This window comes from Lygodium microphyllum, chromosome 9 (assembly GCF_053477565.2).
Source record: "Lygodium microphyllum isolate KBCC chromosome 9, Lygodium_microphyllum_v1.1.10, whole genome shotgun sequence".
NCBI classification, from domain to species: Eukaryota; Viridiplantae; Streptophyta; class Polypodiopsida; order Schizaeales; family Lygodiaceae; genus Lygodium; species Lygodium microphyllum.
This window is the reverse complement of record NC_141143.1, coordinates 87,519,466-87,539,393: the sequence shown is the minus strand read 5'-3', so window position 1 is coordinate 87,539,393 and position 19,928 is coordinate 87,519,466. Positions and strand designations below refer to the sequence as shown.

The 19,928-nt window shown below is 39.0% G+C and overlaps 1 long non-coding RNA gene across 2 annotated transcripts in view; it reads right to left on the bottom strand.

Moving 5' to 3' along the window:
- The window catches only part of LOC148031264 (uncharacterized), a 145,665-nt gene that overhangs the window by 9,680 nt on the left and 116,057 nt on the right, over window positions 1-19,928 (bottom strand). The window contains exon 1 of one of the 2 annotated variants that reach the window (XR_015691984.1): window positions 303-426. The exons of the other annotated variant lie outside the window; for it this stretch is intronic. This is a non-coding gene — a long non-coding RNA (uncharacterized LOC148031264). Of the gene's footprint in view, window positions 1-302; window positions 427-19,928 lie in introns of those variants that run through there. 2 annotated transcript variants of the gene reach the window in all.

The window sequence follows — 19,928 nt, the reverse complement described above, 5'->3', positions numbered from 1 at the left end:
CTTCCCAGTTTTGAAGCAGCCCCCCCCCTTAACCAGCTGTAAACTTTTTGTTTTATCTTAATACAACTTTAAAGCTTCCTACAAAAAAAAAAAGAATAATTGGAAACACGTCCCACGTTCCATAATTGGCATATGAAAAGAACTGCCTTCTCCTTGACTGCTTTCACATTAGGTTTCCATGCCTCGATGTGGGACGATTCATAAATAGTAGGGATCGAACTAGACAGTTGCCTGTCAACAACATCCACAGCACGGATCAAAATTGAGAGAGAGAGAGAGAGAGAGAGAGAGAGAGAATCCACCCTGGGGCCTGGGGAGGTGTCGGAGATGGCAATGGACTCGGTACTGATGCGGAGGGTGGCCGCCGCCAGGGAGGCGCCAGCTACGATGGTCATAAGGAGATCATAAGATTATATTGTCGGGGGACTAGGGAGCGGGGGTTTCTTCTGCTTTCTTCTTAGCGCTGCTCCATCATTTATTCATTGGAACTCGCACACCATCCGGGAACTCGCGCAAGGAATCCACCACCCTTTCTTAGCATTCATTGCGAAGTTTGGGCCGCTTTGTGTCTCTCTCAGCACGCGGCACGCCCGTCATAGATGAACAACCCGAGATTTTAATGTGAAGGGTCATACTTAGTTAGTACTACTAAGCAACCCGAAATTTTCAATTTGACTTTTGAAGGGTACTACAACCTTTAAAGGCTCCTAAGACCTCATTTATTGATGGCTCAAATAAGAGGTAAAGTTCCAATCAAAAACTATATAGAATGGTGAACTCCCTAAGGGGTATAATAAGCATCCAAGTCTATGTTTGAAGCAATGTTGATGTAAGGTCTAGGTATGGGTAGGTGTTCAAATCAATTATTAGTAAAGGACTCAAATCTCGAATCAATACGTGTTTTTTAATTTGTATCACGCTATTGTCCCAAGTGTATACATGTGCCTTTGTCTTGGGTGTATCTATAAGATCTATCAGATGTATTGCAGATCAATTGATCTACTAAGGTGTATGAAATAAAGTCACTCGATTTCACCTCCATCTATCTCCATTAAATCTTTAAAATTCTAAATTTTCTTTTTTTAAATCTTTTTTAATCTCTCAATCTTCATACACCCTCTTACCTTTATGATAGACCTTCAACCTGACATGCTTCGACATTAGTGAACTTAATGTGAAGGTCGACAAAAGTAGCATAATCATGGGGGATTTATGAGGCGTTGGTTCACGAGATATTATACAACAACTGGTCTTGCTATTGAAATCATAGCAGTAGCACGCCCAAAAATAACAAAGAAGGCATGATTATGAAGAACTTGATATTGCAGCTATGTATGCTTTGCAAGATGTAGGATATGAGATAAAGTAGTTTAATGGGAAAAATGTATCAGCCTCTCTACAAGTATATATGCAAATGAGAGCTGGATTTTAAGCTAGAAAAAGAGCCAGAGAATTGTCCAATGGCACAAATTTAAAGCGGAATTTAAAGATCGTTGAAAACGAAATATGTGGATTCAATAATTTTAAGTGGCCACCGTGGAAGAAGAGAATTCAAAGGACATCAAAAAGTCGACCTTCACAGTGGTTGTGGATTTTTCATAATTGTTTTGGGTGTCGGATTGAAGTAGGATAAGTTCCGGACAGTTTAGACTTCAAGACAGACACCAAATTTTTTTTCAGAAGGGAATCAGATACTAGATGTGACAGGAACTAGAGGTTGGACTTTTGGGGGACTGTTTTTTTGGGCGTGAAGTAGAGAAGGGGTGCCATCCTCATGCCATGATGATTTTCTAGAGAGGGGGATTTGGAACCAAAAAGCAACCCATAGATATGAAGATGCATGCCTAATTCTCCAAATTTTAACTCTCTATTTCCGGTCTCCGCACAAGGAATGGTGGCCTAAAGAGGAAACATAGAATTCGGTCTTTCTCTCTCCTTCATCTCTATCCTCCAAGAGACCATGCATGCGAGCAATAGAAAGAGAAGAACGGGATGAAGAATGCTTGTCCGGCATGCACCAGATTGATTCAATATTGAAAGGACATTGAGAATTGATATCTAGGATTGTGTAAAGATCAATAGCGAGTTGAATGGTTGTCCACGCATTCAATTTTCGTGACATGAAACATGCAATTTAGTGATGTGTCCATTTCATGAAAAAAAATTGTTTGTTTTTTATAATGTGTGGTCCAAATGAAGTGCATATGGAATAAAAATTTGTATCAACCTTGTTTGACATATCTTTGAGGGTTGCGAGTGATAATATGTAGAACTCATGGTTAAATGTGATTGTTATTAATAATTTAAAGGCCTAAAAGTAGTAATTAGGTGGAAAGATAAGAGGATTTTCTAGGTCCAGGAGGGAAAATCATGTTCTTATAAGATGAAATGAAAGATAATGGAGAATATTAGTAATCCTAATAATTTTGGATCAAAAAATTATAAAATAATAGTAATTATTAATAAATACATAGAGAAAAATAGATTTTATATGTCAAAAAATTACAAAAATTTATAGATGTGTTTGTGAATGTATGTAGGGTTTAAGGCATGAGGTTTAGCTGCACTTTAGCCTCATTTCCATGTTATGGTGCATGATTTATTGCTTTTAGCACAAGAAAATGACATGAAAGCATTCTCTACACCTACCACCACAAGCATCACATTAAATTGGAGAGAGGGGAGGGGTTATGGTTGCTAAATATAGGTTAAATTTTGATTTTTATAATGCACATTACATATAAGATATGTTTATCTTAAAAGGTAAAGGGTTCAGTACATGAGTAGACCCAGTGCTATCCCTATGCAAGCAATGTTGCAAATACATTGTTTGCATGAAAAAAATGAAAAGAATTGGTTGTGCACATCCATGTTGCTAGTTTGATTAAATAAATTAGTTGTTCACTCATGGGAATTCACCTTTGCATTGCATTCCATATACATGGTATCAAACAAGTATTAGCTCTTGGATTACATACCACTTGGTTTCATAAATAATGATCACGTTGAGAGTGTGAGAAGTCCCAAGCTATAGGTTTCGTACGTTAATTTTTTTGGGGATTGATTTAGTGAGGATAATACTTTATCTCTTGAAATGATTTTTATAATGGGAGGACTATGTGTCATATGTACTTTATGTTTTTGAAGGGCGCATCTTGGAAACAATCCCCAAGGTGTAGGAGAGCCATAATGGACCAGGACAGTCAATTGAGGGGTGCTCCTTGTGTATGTGCTACGAGGTGGAAGGCACCATTATGTTTGGGTACTCTTTGTGAGGGGTGGGAAAGGGTTCCATTAAACTATAAATAGTACAAACATGTGATTAAGTTAGATTAGTATGGTTAGTCTCTAGACGCTCCTCGCCACGAGGCCCTGTTATGTTTTGGTTGAGCATAGAGGCCCGACTAGATCCTGAGAGCCAATGTTGGCCCAGTTTTGGTCCGCACATGTTGTGCCTTTGCTAGGCATTGCCAATGAGTAGTGGTTTTTGAATTTTCGCTATAAGAGATCCTTTTTTTGTTTCTAATCGAGAGCCGTCTTGAAGCGTTGGATACTAAATTTGGGCAGGACTACAGCCTTCATCATTAGCATGATGATTAGTGTAGGAAATTTCCATAACTTAAAAGATACTCTATCGATCCTAAATGGTTTAGTAGAATCTTTGGATGGTCATGTGGCTAGCTATTTTAGCCTTTGCCCCAAAAGTGACACCATGCTCAAGTTTGTGCTACTATGGGGGAGCACCCATGGAGTGAATTTTGAGATTAATAGGCCATGGAAAGTCCATGGGAGTTAGAGAAAATATTAGAAAGAAAAAGCAAGGCTAAGAGGGCACAATCATCCACTAATGATGATGAACTTTTAGATGAAAAGACTTTGATGACCATGGTTAATATGTACACAATAATACATGACTACGATCCAAGAATACATCTGATGCTAGTGCCTCACATAGTTGGGTATTGTAGTGCAATTGCTAAGATCCGTTAAGCATTAGATGATGTATATGTGTATGGAAAACCATTGTTAGCAAGGAAGGTTCTATTGGGACATGTTCCAAGTCGTAAGTGGTGGTAGATGAGAATAGACTTGCTAAGGTACCACTAGTTAGTGATGGGGCAGATTCCCTATTGCATAGTGTTAGATTCCCTAAACCACTTTGTGAGTTGGCAAAAAGGGAAGTCCATGGAACTAGTGACTCTTCCATACCATTAGAGGTGGAAATGGAAGAGATTAGAGATCTTGACACACTAGTAAATTGTCAAACACTAGTTGTGCTTTTGCAAGGGAGTAGCATTTGTAGTACATGTCCACAAATTTATTGGCCACATACAAATCCCCTTCCAAGCACCTCAAAATAATATTCTAATATTTAGAAGCATTTTTGGGATTAAACAATGATGGGATATAACCTAGGTGTGCTACACTTTAAAATGATAGAAATCTGGTAGCCAATTTTCAGAGTGAGTTGCTATTTATACTGCAATAGAAAAGCTAATCAGTGAAGGCATATAGTCTACTTTTGTTGAAATCTTACCTTGCTTGGTTTAATCAATGAAGTTGTTCAATGCTGGATGTGGGGGCACACTATTTAATGCAGGACAAGGGGGCACGCTGGGTGGCTGGGGCATGTTGGAGGTTGAGAAGACAAGTCATCCATGTAGGCTTTATCCTAAAGAACTAGATGAGGAAGACCACACATAGAACCACACAGTAGGGAGGGCAACCAAAAATGACCTGAAGATGACGTATTGGAAGGCCTTTAGAAAATCACATGGTGAATACCGAGTCCATGTGAAGACCACCATTGCAACACAATAGAATTAATGCATGATTAGGTAGCAGGGGCGGAGAGAGAGAGAGAGAGAGAGAGAGAGAGAGAGAGAGAGAGAGAGAGAGAGAGAGAGAGAGAGAGAGAATGAGAGAGAGATAGAGAGAGAGAGGGAGAGAGATTGGTTTTGAGAAAGGGGGGGAAGACTTGATGAAAAAAGGAAAAAACAGGAAGAAGAGAGGGGTGTGTGTGATTTTAATTCCTATTTTTTAATTTTGAGAGAGGGAGTGTATGGGTTGATTATCGTATAGAGAGAGTGGGTATTTGTTATGAATCATGGTGAAGAAAGATGATATTATGGCACCCATGTAGTGGGTTGTGGATAAATATATGCATGGGTCCCCCTATGCGTGCCGAGTCATTGCTAGTTATGGGCCCGTGTTGGCTTTGAAATGGAAAAAGATAATGCCACATCTTATCAAGGCATTTTAGAGCTTCATCACCGTGACCATTTTGTGTGTTTCTTGCAATCAATGTAGTCCAAGAAAATCCATCATGAACAATATGTTTTTCAAGTACTTGTTGTGCTTTTGCAAGAGCACCACATTTAGCATACATAGTTAGTAAAATGCTTGCAATATAGGGGCCTCTTTCAAGTAACCCCCATTTGCAAATGTCCTCATGTGGCTTTGTGCCCTTCAATATATCCTTTTGCTTTGCACAAGCCTTCATCAGTCTCACAATATGAGCAGTCTCCTTCAGAAAGACAATTCCTCCTCTTGAGGCTCGCCTGTGCTTAATTTGAGTGTGGACACATTGATTCAAATTTTTTGACCTCTTGAAAAGCCTAGGTTGGATTGTACCAGCAATCAAACCACAAGGCATCTACTATCACTTTGTGTTTGAAAACTAGAGACCTTGCACTGGCCGGTGGTTAAAGTGGGGTGAAAGAAAAAGCCATGTATCTATGAGAGCTCACAAGATTTCATGTTTTGCAGATGTGGAATACGTCATGACCATAATAAAATATATTGGGGCAAACTAATCTTGTTTTTGTGATTGTCCCACCATTTTGAGGGATGTTTGAACTCCATGTTATCAGCTTTGGGATGGTGTTATTGGAGCTTATCATTGGGTGGCGACGACTGATTAATAAAGTTTTGTTATGATTCTTCCAAAGATTGGACAAGTGCAAAGGAGAACCTAATTTTCATGTTGCACACTATCTTGGTTTTTCATGCTCAATAGTCTTAGGGCTATCATCCCAACTTGCAAGAATGGGTAGCTAACTTCTCCACCTTTGTCAAGATTTATAATTTTACACACACACACACACACACACACACACCCTCTCTCTCTCTCCCTCTCCCTCTCTCTCTCTCTCTCTCTCTCTCTCTCTCTCTCTCTCTCTCTCTCTCTTTGTGTGTTTCTTAGATCTATCTTTCTCTTTCACTATCTTCCATTGCATTTCCCGCACTACTGGAACATTGATTTAGACAACATGTGTTTATATTTGTTTATTCATAGACTTATCTATCTATCTATCTATCTATCTATCTATCTATCTTCATTTCCCACTTTTGAGCACTAATTTAGACAATGTGTTTTTATGTTTGCTGACTCATAGACCTAGACACTTGTAAGTGCATAAACTGGCATAAGCCATTTAGAGAGAGATCTTCATCTTGATTGTGCCTGAAGAATTTCAAAGCTTTATCATAATGTCCAGGTCCAAATATCGAGCAGTTCGGACAATCCAAGAGACTATATGTAGTGCTATAAGTGTTTTTTGAACACTTATTGCATTTTTACAAGCATAGCACACCTAGCATACATGCTCTCTAATGCAGTGCCTAGCACAAAATCACCATTTTTCTATTAGCCTCAACCTATGAATGTTAGCTTGTATCACACTTATCTTATATCCACATCAAACCTTATCAACTCACACTTATATAAAAGTACGGTGGAAACACTACTTGGGAATATTCATTATCTCAAGAGAAATGCATAAAAAATTGTGCTAACATAATCCAAAAATAGAAATCTAGCTCATAGAATGCTTATTTGTCTCTTGTGAAGCTTTGAACTTACCCACATTCTCTTGCCTATCATCATTTCCATTTTTATATCAAAATCTACATAAACATTATCTTTTGTATCACCGTTTACATTTATATAATCAAAATCTACATAAAAGTTACTCTTTGGAAAATAAGGTGTAATCTTGCTTTAGAGTAACTACACAACATTTCAAATACCATTTTTGCTATTGTTGTCATTCCTTATATCTAACAAGAGGCACTTGAGAGAGTACACCACCTTCTAAGATTATCAGCAAATGGCATCACCATGATCATTGCTTTTTCCATGTATAAGTATTACTCACTTGGAAATGAGCTCCTACACCCCAAGGCCCATAAGAAGCATATGTAGAAGATATTTTTATCTTTGATCACAAAAAAACCATGGAGTTACCATCATCAGGAGAACATTATGGGTGCACACACTTATTAATCAATAGTCATGCAAGGTTTTTTCACATAAATATTAGACTTGTAAATGCTTTTACTCAGCTCTATGCACCCACGTCTTCACACCTAAAGTACAACTTCTAGCCCTCGACCCGCATTGCTAGCTCTAAAAGTCTTCAACATGTCTTGCTAGACTTATCACCTACAAACCTTTTTCTTTTGTGTCAATTTTCTCCTTTCCTCATCCACAAGTGACTTATAATCAAAAAGTAATACCACCATGTATACAAATGCTGACATTGAAAAAGGTAATACTTGCAGAGTACCTCTATCTTGTTGAGCTACTTGGAAAACTAGCTACATCTATTCTAGTCCATAGACCATGTAGTGACTCGTGAGTTTCACTTGCACCATGTACTACAAATGCTTGTGTTCACACAACTATCACCTTAGCATAGAGCATAATCTCGATCCTACTAAGGTGTTACTCAACTTAGCTTGAAGTATGTACATAAGAAGGTAGTTCCCTAGTACTCCACAAAATTTTGTCTCAATCCAAATGGCCAATGTGGAAAAAATGATGGATATCCTTCCTAAAAATCAAGGCCTCATGCACTTTCTTGTGAACCACATGCCTATCCATATTGAAGGATGCCCCATGCAACTACTAGTCATGATGAGTCATACTAAAGATGTTGCCCAAGAAGAACGCTAGACCACTTAGGCTTATTCCTAGTTGTGCACTTGCCACAGAACTTAAGGATCAATCCCAAGTCAACAAAATCAAATGAAAATGCAACTCTCAATGCCCATTTTAGAAGAAATCATATATACATCAAGTTGATAGTAAATATAGAAATTGTTCAATCATGAGCAATGTAGAATAGCAATGTACCACCAAAACAATTCAATCGAATCCAACTCACTGCAACAACATCCCTCTTCTCTCCATCATTCTCTCATGTAACCTGGTTTATACTCAGAATTAGAGCATCACCCCCTCTTGTATAAAACCCTCCTCCAAAAGGAGTTGCACATAGCTATCCATCTCGAGGGTCCCAACCTCTTGATCGACATTGTTGCTTATCATTGTGTGTTAGCAGCTTGAACATTTGACTTGGATCCTCTTGCTAAGGTAGGTGGGAACTCTTGAGAGATGCTACATATCAATTTTACTTTGATTCTCTCAAAGCTAAGCATCAAAGAGAGACTATCACATTTATATAGGACAAAAGTAGATGCACCTTTACTAATGATTAGGATATGCTAATGTTTTCCACTGGCATCTCTTAGTGCTAGCTTGAGCTGAGCCCAAGAATGATGTTGATTGGTCCTAGTGTGTTGCTAAAATCTTGGATGTGGAAATGGAGAGAGTCCTTGGCACCTTGGTCAAATTAGCTTGCTCTTGAATAAAATATTCATTGAAGGGGAGATATTATTTGTGCTCAAGTCTATGAAGAGGGAAAGTCCCTTAGCATTTATGAGTTTTGGGTAGAGCTTTGTCTTGCTTTGCAACTTTCAAGATGCATGCTTCAAAGATTTGACTAGCACAAGTTATTGGACCATGAGTACCTCAAACCTTTTGGTTCTAAGAATTGTGTATATACATGCATGAATACAAGAGTAGATGTAATGTTGAGTAATGTATATGTGCATAGAGGTGTTTATGAGTATATAAAGAAGGAGCAAGGATAAGTTGTATGTAACATGTGACTATGTACGTACTATGTGTATCAGTATGTGACATGTGACTATATATGTACTATGTGTATGAGTACATATGTACATGTGGCTAATGTTTCTATATGTATCCCATAACTTATAAATATTGTGGAAAATTTAATATATTTCTTTCAATATTTACTTTGCATGAATGGCAAAAGAGCCTTCAAAATATCGATATACTTGTGCTGATGATATTGCTAGTATGCATAATACTATTTTTCATGAGGTTAAAGACATGATTGCCAAAGCCCAGCAATCAGATACCAATCAAGTCAATAAGAAAAGACAAGCAATGAATTTCAAAGTTGATGACTATGTTTGGTTGAGAATAGAAAAACGTAGACTACAAAGTGTAGATAGACATCTAGTTGTCAAATTAGCCCCTAGATTCTATGGACCATTTAGGATCATTCATAAAATTAATGACAATGCATTCAAGTGAGAATTACCACCTCACTGGAAAATTCACAACACATTTCACATTAGTTTATTACGACCCTTTAGAGGCCAACTACCTGTACACCCTGTTTATGAAAACCCACCTTTGTTAAAGGAAGAGATTGAAATACTTGAACCTGAAGCTATCATAGATATTGATTTTATGACCACTAGAATTGGCCGAAGATATTCTAGATATCTAGTCAAATTTAAGAACCATCGTGTAGAAGAAGCCCAATGGATACACGCTAGAGACTTAAATGCTTTCCCCACTCTGTTGGCTCCACATTGAGCTAATAGCAATTGAGGTCAATTGCTATCCCACCCCGGGGGTATGATGCTAGGAGGCATATTTTACGGTGGATTCCACATCACAGTGGATTCCATGAGGTTTTACATTGGATTCCGTAAACTTTGATGATCGGGGCTCATACACAAAGTGGATTCTTTGTGCGAGAAGTTGATGGGGACGCCTGTCCTTTTCGAGCATTTCATTAATTTAGTGTGTACATGGGTGATTCCATAGTGGGTGATTCCGTAAAATGTATATTAAATTAATAAACGTTTATGAGTTTAGAGTACGCACTCATAATAAATTAAGGGTAGGATTGATTTCTAACCAGTTGATTTATTTATGTAGCTGAAGACTGCTAGGTATTCACTTTTGTTGGTTTAATTGTATTATTTTACTAACGATTGTGAATGCTTCAGTTGATGTATAGAGATAGCAGCAGTGGTGGAGGAAAGCATTGGAGGATAGCGAGTATTCGGTTTATTACTTATATTTTGATGGGCGCATACCTTAGGCATGGTGCCTATATTTTGTCGCGCCTATTTATTGAGGCATTGGATATTTATTTATTATTTTGTATGCGCATGGGCACACGATTATGTTATTTGTACTTGGACATTGTATTGGGCATGCCAGACTCTTTGGGTACCGTCCGTTAGCTTTATTCCTATTTTGTGCTAAAGCAAACTCAAAAGCTAAAAGCTTGCTATTTTGTAATTTGGGCTATTATTTGAGCTTGAAGATGATTAATACATAAAATACATGCTTTGTAGAGCGCTCACACAAGGCATGGGGGGAGATTGCACCCAATTGGTCTCTTGTTCATGTCGTTCATGCTTTTTACATTGAATTTTGTGCAAAAAGTAGAGTTCTATTGTTCTTGCGGACCTTCTGGCATTCACTACGTGAGCGTATAGCATCCGATCTGCGCACCAAAATTGAAAGAGCAGTTTGCTTCGACTGTGCCTACTATTTCTTCTAGTGCTCCTACTGCACCTAGGAGTGGTCCTAGTGCACCTAGGAGAGATCGAAGATGTATTTGGTGTGATAGTACGGACCATCAGCATTGCAAGGATTGTGAATCTTTTCAGGATGCAAGGAGGAAGAATTTGGTATTTTGGGGACAAGATGGTAAGATCTGGTTGACTGAAACAGGAGCTCTGCTTGCTACCAATTTTGGGAAAGGCGGAATGAAGAAATTAGTGGATGACATGGCTGCGCGTACTTTTATGTGGCAGCTAGAGGAGATGCTTCTGCATATGGAGTCCAGATTGAGAAAGGATCATAGAATGAGTCAACATTATGGACTTATGCTATGGAGACGACAAACAAGGGAAAAATTCAGCAAACTTTTTTGACTAGTGCAGGTTCTAGCATCAGATCTGAGACAGGTTGGGATTTGCATGTTGATAGGTACACTATTTATGCCTCCTTGGCTAAGTCTCATGGAGTAGATATACTTGTTGAGGAGAAGCGTAAGAGGGATGAAGAAAATCCAATTGCAGCTAAAAAGACTAGAGGGGGTGAGTTTGTTACTCCACCTACTGCAAGACCGTCTTTGAGGCCAGGGCCAGAACGACAAATGGAAGATGCTCAAAAGAAAGAAAAGAGGCAAGAGCCTAGAGAGAGAAAGCAGCCAAGGTTTAGATTGATGACTGATATTGAGACATCTATGGACATGAAGAAAATCTTTAATGACAAGATAGTTGATAGTGAGGTGACTTTTACTATTTCTGAGGTTTTGGGCATCTCGAAAAGAGAGTTTCAAGATCAGTTCCAAGAGGTCCTGAAGAGGAAAAGACATGCATTGCCTACTACTGACATAGAGGGAGTTTTGATTGGGGAGTTGGATGAGGATGAGGATGAGGTTATGGTTGATAATGCTTCTGTTTTTCCACAGATACAGAAGAGGGTTCATCCTATGCATTATGCTGAAATTGATGAGCCTGTCTTGATATAACGTAGTCACTTTTCGCAGAGTCATTGGGCTAGGGCAACTACAGAAACGATGGTAAAAATTGGAGAGAAACAGGTGCCTTATGTTGCTTTGGTGGATCATGGTTCAGAGATTAATCTCATAGTTCGTGGAGTTTATGAAAGTAATAGATGGCCTATGGATGTAGAGCATGGGTGGCGTATGAGAGCCGCCAACAACACTGCATGTGATTTGTATGCTGCCTGTCCTAGCGTCAGGGTTTCTATTGGAGATGTACAGGAGGATTTCCATTTCTTTGTGCAAGACTCATGTTCTTATCCTATAATTCTTGGATAGCCATTCATCACAGAGCTGCGCATGGAAACAAAAGTAATGGATGATGCATCTCATATATCCCGTGGGAGTTTGAAAGCTACATATCTGCTGCTTCACCATCTTTTATTCGGTCTTCGACAACGTCCAAGGTGCACGCGGTAACTCGATCTTTCCTGTAGGTCCGATGCATGGCCAAGCTCATCTCATATGTCCAATGCTACGTAAATCCTCCCTTACATTGACAGAATCACGAGCCCTGATTAAGTGATCCCATAATGTAGAGGCACATTCTTGAAAATATGTATGGGGTCCAACAGGTGATTAATCTTGAGTTCAGTCCAATATGGGAGACGAAAAAATATAGAGAATCTAAGGCACAAACAATATATTATTTCTTGTTCTCATAATGGAGTGTACTTTAAAGACAAACAAAAGAAGTAAACTAGTTACCGACTCATGCCGAGTGGAGGATGATCATTGGCAATAAATTCACACTTAAACATAAGTTGAACACGTGGAATAATAGGAAAATATCGCAAAAACTTACGAGGCACATCCATTGATTTCATCTCCTGGTTGTATCTTGCTTCACCACAAATAGGACACTGTCATTGACACATGCATGGATTTTTATGTAATCGAGAGATGCCAAGAAATGCCTTGCTTGCTCTCTTCTAGTTGGTAATTTATTTCCATTTGGAAGCATTTCTAACAATAACCTGCATATATTGTGCAAACAGAGTTAACAAACCGCGAGTATTGTCTAGAAGCATGTATGTATCAATATCAAATGATACATACTTCAATAATGCATTCAAGCTAGCATTAATCCAACCATAAATGGTTTGTAAGTTCAGTATCTCAAGAGATGCACGTAGAATGGAGTAGGTGCAACCTTCGTACAATGGATTTTTCAACGCTATGTGTAGCAGATCATCTGTCTCTCTAGTGGTGCCCTCCCCCCGAACCTCATGGGAAAATAAATCGTGCACCATGTTGTCCAAAATCTCTTCCTCCAAAACTTAATGGGGCATTTGAAGAGGGTTGCTATCATCGTTATCAGTCTCTACTCTTCTTGAGGACTCTACCTCCTCGCGTTGACGCTTCTTAGCCTCTCGACACCCTGGAGGGACCATTTGAGGATGTGGTACCACATCCTGCTCAATTAAAAAAAGGAGGTTTTGTTTAATGGTGAAGACGCAACATAGACCAATAATATTTATGCAAATAAAGCAGTAAAATTTACTGGGTATTTTTCTTGGTCCCACTCTCCGTACATGCTGAGGTGTGACATTGTGATTCGACGTGCTCGAAAAAAACATCCACAACAATGATCACACATACATTTGATTTTCCGTCGTAGCCAAGCATCTTGATTGTGAAGATGCAATGCCTCATTCTCACTGGAGGATGTACTATTTGTTGACTTAGCATGTTCCATACTAGTAGAAGATGACGATATAATTACACTTGAATCATAAGGACATATATGATTTCATTTGGTATATATGTCATATTCCCTAAATGCATTGATACTTATATCATGGAGGAAAACATTTTGATATTGAAAGACTAGGAAAGTCATGTTGATCCAATAACAACTAAAAGCTAGCATTTAATCAGTCTAATTGTAATTGCGCGTCTATCAGTGCGTCTAATATGTCTTATCTGCGCATATATACGCGCTAACAGATGCGCCATGCAAATATTTAAAAAAAATTAAAAAATTTATGGCTTTCTTTTTAAACTAGTGCTTTCATGCGTTTTTTGTGTGTTTTCTACAGTTCGAGCTCGACATCTCTAATCATGTCTATCTATCATTTCATGAAGACAATGAAGGAAGGAAATAAGAGTAAAAAGAGGACAGGAGGAAGGAAGAGCCAAAGAGTAAAGAACAAGAGCCAAACAGCAAGGAAGAGAAGAAGAATCAAGCAACCTACCAAGGGAAGGGAGAAGGAGGACAAGGAGCTTGCAACCTAGCCGCCACCCGTCGGAACAAGCAAAGAAGGTGAGTTCTTCTTCTCTCTCTCAAACTTGTTTGCTTTCTCTTTGTTTGTTTGTCTCTCTCTCTCTCTCTTTATATGCTTTAGACTGTCATCTATGGAGGTTTTTTGCACATTTTTCATAACAGTTTGCAAAGTATAGTCCGACTTTGTGCGTCTGTCAACGCGTCTAGATGACAATGTAGACACAGGTATAGACAAAGGAATAGACTCGTTGACAGACGTAGGTATAGATGCAGCATATAATATGTTTTATCAGCACAGGGTAGTAATGGATTTTTGCTTGTGTAGATGTGGAATCCTATATCTTCCAGCACTAATCTTGAGTTGGAACACATGAACAACACCTTAGCAAAGTTTCCTAGAGGTGTTAGTAGTTTTTTTGGAGGTTTTCCAAACAAGGAGCAATTCATGGGGGAGATGACCAATTATCCTGGTCGCCGTCCCACCTGTAGAGGAGGTTTTTAGTGTCATGTCTAGGACACCTAACAATGTTTTCCAATGGCATCTCTTAGTGCTAGCTTGAGTTGAGCCCAAGAATGATGTTGATTGGTCCTACTGTGTTGCTAAAATCTTGGATGTGGAAATGAAGAGATTCCTTGGAACCTTGCTCAAATTATCTTGCTCTTAAATAAAATATTCATTGAAGGGGAGATATTATTTGTGCTCAAGTCTATGAAGAGGGGAAGTCCCTTAGCATTTATGAGTTTTGGGTAGAGCTTTGTCTTGCTTTGCAACTTTCAAGATGCATGCTTCAAAGATTTGACTAGCACAAGTTATTGGACCATGAGTACCTCAAACCTTTTGGTTCTAAGAATTGTGTATATACATGCGTGAATACAAGAGTAGATGTAATGTTGAGTAATGTATATGTGCATAGAGGTGTTTATGATTATATAAAGAAGGAGCAAGGATAAGTTGTATGTGACATGTGACTATGTACATACTATGTGTATGAGTATATGTGACATGTGACTATATACGTACTATGTGTATGAGTACATATGTACATGTGGCTAATGTTTCTATATGTATCCCATAACTTATAAATATTGTGGAAAATTTAATATATTTCTTTCAATATTTACTTTGCATGAATGGCAAAAGAGCCTTCAAAATATCGATATACCTGTGCTGATGATATTGCTAGTATGCATAAAATACTATTTTTGATGAGGTTAAAGACATGATTGCCAAAGCCCAGCAATCAGATACCAATCAAGTCAATAAGAAAAGACAAGCAATGAATTTCAAAGTTGATGACTATGTTTGGTTGAGAATAGAAAAACGTAGACTACAAAGTGTAGATAGACATCTAGTTGTCAAATTAGCCCCTAGATTCTATGGACCATTTAGGATCATTCATAAAATTAATGACAATGCATTCAAGTGAGAATTACCACCTCACTGGAAAATTCACAACACATTTCACATTAGTTTATTACGACCCTTTAGAGTCCAACTACCTGTACACCTTGTTTATGAAAACCCACCTTTGTTAAAGGAAGAGACTGAAATACTTGAACCTGAAGCTATCATAGATATTGATTTTATGACCACTAGAATTGGCCGAAGATATTCTAGATATCTAGTCAAATTTAAGAACCATCGTGTAGAAGAAGCCCAATGGATGCACGCTAGAGACTTAAATGCTTTCCCCACTCTGTTAGCTCCACATTGAGCTAATAGCAATTGAGGTCAATTGCTATCCCACCCCGGGGGTATGATGCCAGGATGCATATTTCATGGTGGATTCCACGCCACGGTGGATTCCGTGAGGTTTTACGGTGGATTCCGTAAACTTTGATGACCGGGGGGCTCATACACAAAGTGGATTCTTTGTGCGGGAAGTTGATGGGGACGCCTGTCCTTTTCGGCCATTTCATTAATTTAGTGTGTATATGGGTGATTCCATAGTGGGTGATTCCGCAAAATGCATATTAAATTAATAAGTGTTTATGAGTTTAGAGTGCGCACTCATAATAAATTAAGGTTAGGATTGATTTCTAACCAGTTGATTTATTTATGTAGCTGAAGACTGCTAGGTATTCACTTTTGTCGGTTTAATTGTATTATTTTACTAACGATTGTGAATGCTTCAGTTGATGTGTAGAGATAGCAGCAGTGGCGGAGGAAAGCATTGGAGGATAGCGAGTATTCGGTTTATTACTTATATTTTGATGGGCGCATACCTTAGGCATGGTGCCTATATTTTGTCGCGCCTATTTATTGAGGCGTTGGATATTTATTTATTATTTTGTATGCGCATGGGCGCATGATTATGTTATTTGTACTTGGACATTGTATTGGGCATGCCAGACTCTTTGGCAACCGTCCGTTAGCTTTATTCCTATTTTGTGCTAAAGCAAACTCAAAAGCTAAAAGCTTGCTATTTTGTAATTTGGGCTATTATTTGAGCTTGAAGATGATTAATACATAAAATACATGCTTTGTGGAGCGCTCACACAAGGCATGGGGGGAGATTGCACCCAATTGGTCTCTTGTTCATGTCATTCATGCTTTTTACATTGAATTTTGTGCAAAAAGTAGAGTTCTATTGTTCTTGGGGACCTTCCGGCATTCACTACGCGAGCGTACAGCATCTGATCTGCACACCAAAATTGAAAGAGCAGTTTGCTTCGACTGCGCCTACTATTTCTTCTAGTGCTCCTGCTGCACCTAGGAGTGGTCCTAGTGCACCTAGGAGAGATCGAAGATGTATTTGGTGTGATAGTACGGACCATCAGCATTGCAGGGATTGTGAATCTTTTCAGGATGCAAGGAGGAAGAATTTGGTATTTTGGGGACAAGATGGTAAGATCTGGTTGACTGAAACAGGAGCTCTGCTTGCTACCAATTTTGGGAAAGGCGGAATGAAGAAATTAGTGGATGACATGGCTGCGCGTACTTCTTATGCGGCAGCTAGAGGAGATGCTTCTGCATATGGAGTCCAGATTGAGAAAGGATCACAGAATCAGTCAACATTATGGACTTATGCTATGAAGACGGCAAACAAGGGAAAAATTCAGCAAATTGTTTTGACTAGTGCAGGTTCTAGCATCAGATCTGAGACAGGTTGGGATTCGCATGTTGACAGGTACACTATTTATGCCTCCTTGGCTAAGTCTCATGGAGTAGATGTACTTGTTGAAAAAAGACTAGAGGGGGTGAGTTTGTTACTCCACCTACTGCAGGACCGTCTTTGAGGCTAGGGCCAGAACGACAGATGGAAGATGCTCAAAAGAAAGAAAAGAGGCAAGAGCCTAGAGAAAAAGCAGCCAGGGTTTAGATTGATGGACTGATATTGAGACATTTATGGACATGAAGAAAATATTTAATGACAAGATAGTTGGCAGTGAGGTGACTTTTACTATTTTTGAGGTTTTGGGCATCTCAAAAAGAGAGTTTCAAGATCAGTTCCAAGAGGTCTTGAAGAGGAAAAGACATGCATTGCCTACTACTGACACAAAGGGAGTTTTGATTGGGGAGTTGGATGAGGATGAGGATGAGGTTATGGTTGATAATGCTTCTATTTTTCCACAGATACAGAAGAGGGTTCATCCTATGCATTATGCTGAAATTGATGAGCCTGTCTTGATACCACGTAGTCACTTTTCGCGGAGTCATTGGGCTAGGGCAACTACAGAAACGATGGTAAAAATTGGAGAGAAACAGGTGCCTTATGTTTCTTTGGTGGATCATGGTTCAGAGATTAATCTCATAGTTCGTGGAGTTTATGAAAGTAATAGATGGCCTATGGATGTAGAGCATGGGTGGCGTATGAGAGCCGCCAACAACACTGCAGGTGATTTGTAGGCTGTCTGTCCTAGTGTCAAGGTTTCTATTGGAGATGTAGAGGAGGATTTCCATTTCTTTGTGCAGGACTCATGCTCTTATCCTATAGTTCTCGGATAGCCATTCATCATAGAGATACGCATGGAAACAAAAGTAATGGATGATGGATCTACTTATGCACGGATTCACAGTAAAGATTGTATGAGAGCAGTTCAGTTTATGACTGTGTGTGTGAGCCATATTAGAAACAGGGATACTCTTAGAGATGCACCTTTGCCCACTGTGAGGGATTCGGGTTTTCATTAGGTACCGCTGTTTTGCGAGACGATGGTGATACAAAGCAGAGGAGATTGGAGTTCTCGTCTCCTGTGGCAGCAGTGTTTTCTCCTCCAGTTTTGTTGGAATTTCAACAAACAGTTCGATGAGTTATCAGAAGACCTCTAAGTTCCCTAGAGCTGCCCGGCAGTACATATGCAGGAAGGAGAAAAATTTGAAAAATGCAGGTATTTTAGAGGATGATGAGCATATAGATGGGATGTATGATAGTATGATTTGTGCAGATACGATGACAGAGATGGAGAATTTGCTGAAAACTGATATGCAGAGTTGTCACAATGTATTAGTGCAATCCCTAGACATGTTTCATGAAATTCCAGATTTTGTGTCACAGATAGAGTCAGAGGTTGAGGTGACTCAGCAAAAAGTGTTGAGTGCTGAAAAAATTCAGCAAATAGAGTTTCTGGCTGATTATGATCAACTTAGAGAGACACAGAGGGCTGAAAACTTTCAGCCAACAGAGGTTACTGCTGAAATATTTCAGCATCCAGAGTTTAGGGCTCTTCCTATGCAGTCCATAGAGTAGAGGGCTGAGGATATTGAGCCACCAGAGTGTAGAATTGCTTATTTACAACAATATTTGAGTAATGCAGAGGATCATAATGAAGCCAGGGTTGACACGAAATACAAGACTGTGGATAAGAAGGTGGATGCTATAGGCAAGATTACGGAATATTGCTCTACCACTTCAGAGGTACGAAGATTCATTGGAGTATGTGTGTTTTATATGATTTGGATATCCCATTTTGCACACATAGCAGATTGTTTATATCAGCTGTTTTGAAAAGGGCAGAAAGTTTTTTGGGATGAGAGCCACACTAGAGCCGTGCAGAAATTGAGAAAATTTTTGTAGATTCTTTGGAAGATGGTGAAAAGATGGTTCGAGTCGTACATAGTCAGACATGTCTTTGATAATGCAACATATGAGCTGACAGAATTGGATGGGATAGTGCTTAGAGTGCCCATTGCAAGAAAAAGAATCAAGATTTTCAAGAAAAGAGATGATGAGGATTATGCATTGGAAGAATTTGCAAGAGAAGAGCAACGAGAAGAAACTCCAATAGAAGAGATAGATGATATGACAGATAATCTTGTTGATATACCAGAAATACACAATGGAGAGATTGATCTGTTCATGGATCTTTATGATAATGATCATGGATAGTTGGCCCATCCGGAGGATGCGCAAGATAAGAGGGGGTGGATGTCGTACTACTGTGCATCCCAGGTGTGGAATCCACCAAAGTTGTGTGTGTGACATTTGTTACTTGTACATACTTAGTTGTTGTGTTTGCATTTTTGTTCTGCGTGGGCAATATAGTAGAGAGAGGGTTCTTTTGCTACCTTTCCTTTCAGTTGGGGTTGCATCTGATAGATTTTCCTTCAACAATGGTGGGCATGATGGAATGCTTTCAGTTTATGTTGAACAGGGTAAAGGCGAGAAGACATTACAGTTTTACAAACAGGTGCAAGAGGAAGGTGTCATCCCAGACCAATAGTCATATGTGGTCAGGCTTCAAGCATGTGGCATTCTAATACAGAAGGATAAATGAGTGAGACAAGACAGTTGAACAGAGCGATAGCACTGATCATAGGGCAAGCATTGCATTCGGATGCACAAAGCACTCTTGTGAATTTGTATGGCAAGTGTGGAAGCATTGTTGAAGCAAAGAATGTCTTTATTGGGTTATCAAGGTGAGACTTAGTATCATGGGACTCAATGCTTACAGCATATGTGGAGCAAGAGAGTGAAAAAGATTGTATTGCTGTACAAACAAATGCAAGATGAAGGTTCTCTCACTTCGAGAGCTGGGCATGTACGACAGCAGAGCAGAGACATGTG